The sequence below is a fragment of the Lithobates pipiens genome, unplaced genomic scaffold (genome assembly GCF_037356315.1).
Source record: "Lithobates pipiens isolate NorthernLeopardFrog02 unplaced genomic scaffold, aLitPip1_a1.2 Scaffold_28, whole genome shotgun sequence".
NCBI lineage: Eukaryota > Metazoa > Chordata > Amphibia > Anura > Ranidae > Lithobates > Lithobates pipiens.
Genome location: NW_027507789.1, coordinates 189,577,474 through 189,582,790, shown reverse-complemented (window position 1 = coordinate 189,582,790; position 5,317 = coordinate 189,577,474). Strand labels below are relative to the sequence as shown.

The window sequence follows — 5,317 nt, the reverse complement described above, 5'->3', positions numbered from 1 at the left end:
GACAACAAAGAAGAATATGTACCTTACAGAGCATAGCCCTATATCTGTATAGATAGAGACAGCCAGGATCTTGTTATCTGTGACTCAAGGAGACATGTATCTAATGTGCTAATTCAAAAGAACCTTTGTTACGACTGGGCATTTACAATGGATAAGGAATGTTAAAGTGAGCACAGTCAGTCCAACAGAGACATACCACAGTTGACTATTTAGAGATGGAACAGAAACAATGCTACAAAGATGAATCAGTCATAATTAGCTAGATGGAAATACTTGAGATTTTATCGTACAGAAAATATTGTAGGGGTTATTAAAAAAATAGTCTCTACGCTGCTGGCCAAGATGGTGAATGTCCCTAAAACCCGCAGAACCTACTGCAAGAAATGTGGGAAGCATCAGCCCCACAAGGTCACCCAGTACAGGAAGGGAAAATACTCCCTCTATGCCCAGGGAAAGAGGAGATACGACCGCAAGCAGAACTCATATGCTGACGTTCCATAAAAAGCTGACCTTCCATAAAAAGGCTAAGACCACCAAGAAGATTGTGCCGAGGATGGAGTATGTTGACTCGAAATGCTGATCGAAGCGGATGTTGGATATAAAGAGATGCAAGCACTTTGAACTTGGAGGTGACAAGATGAGAAAGGGACATCAAGTCATCAAGAAGTTCTAAGCTGCCTGCAGCATCACTTTTGAAAACCAAATTAAATCTTCAAAATTTCAAAAAAAAAAACACAATAGCTTCATCAAACTATGTATAGTTCTGTCTAGAAACAGTGTTCAAATGTATGCCCGTTGCTTGAATAGCGAACTTGACAAGAAGTCATTAAATTACTCTGTATTTAGAACAAATGTATCCACTGGCATACGGTATATCCAAAAATGCTGTGAACTATTGCATGATATCATTAAACCAAAGAACATTCCTGATAAAACATACCAGTGTGCATTCATTAACTGATATAAAGTCTTTAGGATTAAATCTAAATATAGTGTGGGTCTTATGAAAGGAATATTTGAACATTTGTTTACTTTGGATTTAGGTTCAGATTTTCGAAATCTAATTTATAAATTCTGGTACCCTTAATAATACAGGTTAAGCAAGCCATAGCTAATGCAATTTTCTTTCCTGCAAAAAAAAAAAAAAAAAAAAAAAAAAACGCTTGATTCTCTAATCAACAAATTCAGTGATGTTGGAGGAATCCCTCCCGCAGAGCTATTGGGCTCTGCCAGCGAGCAGCCTTCCCTGCTAGCAGAATGCGATATCTGCCAATGGCTACAGCTTAATTGCATGCAAAAAATCCTACAGGCTGTTGTACTAAAGTCGTTCGATGGATCAACTACAGTACAATCAGCCTGTCCAGAGATGGATCCAATTTCAACCTGTCCCTCATGAACTGGCAAAGATTTGATCCATCTATGGGTGGATTTTGAATTTTGTTTTCTCAGCAATTTCACTTGGCTAGGGTAAAAAATATGTTGTCAACCACTCACCATAAAGACTGCTATGCCCCCTTATCAGTGGTGTATTTAGGTTTTGTGCTGCCCTAGGCCTGACTAAACTTTCAGTTTAAGACCCAACCTGTCATCTGTAAACCACACCCCTTCTGTTTTAGGCTCCACCTTTTTCATCTTAGAGCTCAACCTCTTACTTTCTCTACATTAACAGTGGGTACCAAATGCAGCCTCATCACTGCCCCTCAATGTTGCCTCATCATTACCCATCAATGCAGCCTCACCAGTGCCCATCAGTGCAGCCTCACCAGTGCCCATCAATGCAGCCTCATCTGTGCAGATTATCAATGCCCCTCAGTGCGGTCTCATCAGGGGCCACCAGTGCAGCCTATCAGTGCCCATCAGTGTAGAATATCAGTGCTGCCTAAACTGTGCACCTTAAGAGTGCCGCCTAATGAGTGGCAATCAGTGCAGCCTCATCAGTTTCATAATATCACAGCTTATTAGTGTATATGAATTATGTATAGATTATAGCACAGAGCACTTTGCTTTAAACAGTCCACATTCAGTGAATATTCATGTACTGCAGAGTTCCTCCAGAACGTGGAAGCTCTGCTTATCTGCTTCCTCCTCTCCCCCCTCCGGGGCCACATTTGGCACCTTTCAGGGGGGAGGGCGGAAGGTGTACCTGTTCCCTCCCCTCTTCCCACTAGGGGCTCAGTAGCAGCAGGAGCCACTGCCTCCTGCTGCCGTCAATCAAATCCTGTGAGCAGGGAGCGGAATCAAATCCTGTGTTTCAATAGGCGCACACTGTGCAGCTCAGGCTTGAGCCCATGCAAGTGGAATTGGAATAAAGCATTTCCATCTTAAGCTGCTTGCTATGGGGCCACTTGAAGAAGAGGATGAACCAAGACCACCAGTGGGGGACCCCAGAAGTGGAAGATTGGGGCTGCTCTGTGCAAAACCATTACACAGTAGAGTAGGGAAGTATGACACGTTACAAACACTATAAAGCAACTGTCTGTTGATTTGATCTAATGAACACAAACGCAAAACAGCTTGTTTTCTACAGTTAGCTTTGATGTGGGCTGTACATTTGGTGCCTGTTGGTTTATTTTCAGTTATCAGACTGGTCAGGTTTCAAAGCTGCATCAAATCAGCACCTGGTCTCCGAGTGAAGACTGGATGTCAAAGTGACATAGGCCGATACGTGCTTTTCTGACACAGGTCTGTCATTCTGCATTTCAGTTCCAGATAGAAATGCTTTATTCCAATCCCATTTGGAGACCGAACGTGTGTGTACAGGATAAATGTACAATAGTATCCTTCAGATAAACCTGACACTATGTTAGGGAAGCACTGATCCTTTGTCAGGCTGGGAGCTCCCGCTGACAGCTTTTCAGATTAACACATCTCCCTAGTGATTGATATCCACTTAAACAGAGTGTAAGGGAGTCTCTAGACCTCATTACAGACCATATCCAAACAGCAAGGACGAAGACACTGCCAAATCACCGCTGTGACCTCCAGCAGAAGAACAGCTTGTGGAATACAGATAGGATATCCAAAATCTTGATCTGACCAGATTCCTGTGCAGATAGAAAAATCACCGCTGCTAGGATCTGTTGTAAGCATGAAAAAAAAAAACTAGAAATTGTAAAAAAAAAAAAAAAAAAACCTCCACTCATCCGTTTTAAGAGGGAGGACGCCAGTTAAAGGAAAATTGTGTGCAAAAAATTTTTTTCAAAAAAGTTACAAAGTATGTTACTTAAAAGAACTATTTTGTGACACGTAAATTAAAATAATATTTTCTAAATAATATATAACTGCTGAATTTAAAGGGGAGCTTAACTGTATCTGAGCACTACAAAACTTAAAACTTTATTTACCTGATTTTTTAATATTCAAATAAAACCCACCCATGAATCCATGTTGCCATGCTTGATTTTGTTGAGAAATCACTTTAAAAGGCCCCCCCAGCATTTCTAGCTGTGGCCATTTTGAGTAAGGGCAGATAATTCAAGTAGCATTTATTGTGCTTGTATGAGAAAACCTCTCCTCCCCTCCTCCAGATGAAAGAAAAAAATTAAAAGTTTAAAATAAATAACTATATTATACCTTACTATGTATTTACCAAGACTAGCAGGATAAGGATTATAAATATTTTATGTTGATTGAGAGAGTTTAGTTCCACTTTAAAGACCTACCCCTTCTAATCCAGCATTAGCAAAATAGGTTAGGTTAATAGTAACCTAACCTACATTAGCAAAATACGTTGTTAATATTAAACAAAAATTACACGTGTGCTTATAAGCAACAGTAACCTCTAATATAGCACTTTCTATTAATAGTTTCTATCAATAGTGCCGCTGCAGTCTCGTTTTCACAAAGCTTCCATGTATTAGCAATAAAGGTCTGCACACCATTATGAACTACCATTCAACTAACAATAGATAATTTTTTTAGGGTGCTTAAACCTCTGCTGGGTCCGTGATGTCAGAAGGGGCGGTGCCACCAGGTTATGTAGACAGATGGCCCCGCCCCTTACCTATATTGAAACGTCAAACAGAGGAGCCTCCTTTTTTTCAGGTGCGGTGGGCGACATGATTGACAATGGATTTACAGCGGGGAACACTGTTTTTTTATTTTTTAAATAAAGAGTTTGTCAAAAACTGTCTGTTACATAGTAGGTGAAGTCGAAAAGAGACACAAGCCCAAACTGTGTGTGTGATTAGATGTCAGTATTACATTGTATATCCCTGTATGTTGCGGTCGTTCAGGTGCTTATCTAATAGTTTCTTGAAGCTATTGATTCTCCCCACTGAGACCACCACCTGTGGAAAAGAATTCCACATCCTTGCCGCTCTTACAGTAAAGAACCCTCTACGTATTTTAACCACTTCAGCCCCGGATCATTTTGCTGGTCAAAGACCAGACCACTTTTTGCGATTCGGCACTGCGTCAATTTAACTGACAATTGCGCGGTCATGCGACGTGGCTCCCAAACAATTATTGACGTCCTTTTTTCCCACAAATAGAGCTTTCTTTTGGTGGTATTTGATCACCCCTGCGGTTTTTATTTTTTGCGCTATAAACAAAAATATAGCGACAATTTTGAAAAAAGCGCATTATTTTTTACTTTTTGTTATAATAAATATCCCCCAAAAATATATGAAAAAACATTTTTTTCCCTCAGTTTAGGCCAATACGTATTCTTCTACATATTTTTGGTAAAAAAAAAAATCACAATAAGCGATTATTTATTGGTTTGCGCAAAAGTTATAGCGTTTACAAAATAAACAATAGTTTTATGGCATTTTTATTAATAATTTTTTTTTTACTAGTAATGGCGGTGATCAGCAATTTTTATTGCGACTGTGTCATTATGGCGGACACATCGGACATTTTTTGACACATTTTTGGGACCATTGTCATTTATACAGCAATCACTGCTATACAAATGCAGTGATTACTGTGTAAATGACACTGGCAGTGAAGGGGTTAACCAGTGGGTGGCAGTGTAGGGGTTAAGTGTTCCTAGGGGCGTGTTACTAACTGTTGGGGGCTGGGCTTTCATCTGGTGAATACTGATCTCTGCTCCAATCACATGGAGCAGAGATCAGCGTGACTAGTTGCTAGGCAGAACGGTGAGATGCTGTTTACAACGGCATCTCTCCATTCAGCCGCCCCGTGAGACGATCGCGGGTATGCCCGTGGTGATCGAGTCCGCGGGACATGCGACCGAACTCACGGGGGTCCCGACCAGCACGCGAGCGCGCCGCCGGCGGCATGCTCGCGATTGCAGGGCGGCATTAGAGATTGGACGTACCTGTATGCCAATATGCCTGCCCATGCCATTCTG

General features: G+C 41.0%; 1 pseudogene; it reads left to right on the top strand.

Moving 5' to 3' along the window:
* Positions 1-342: 342 nt before the first annotated feature.
* Positions 343-673, top strand: LOC143934810 (large ribosomal subunit protein eL42-like; annotated as a pseudogene).
* The last annotated feature ends 4,644 nt before the right edge of the window (positions 674-5,317 follow it).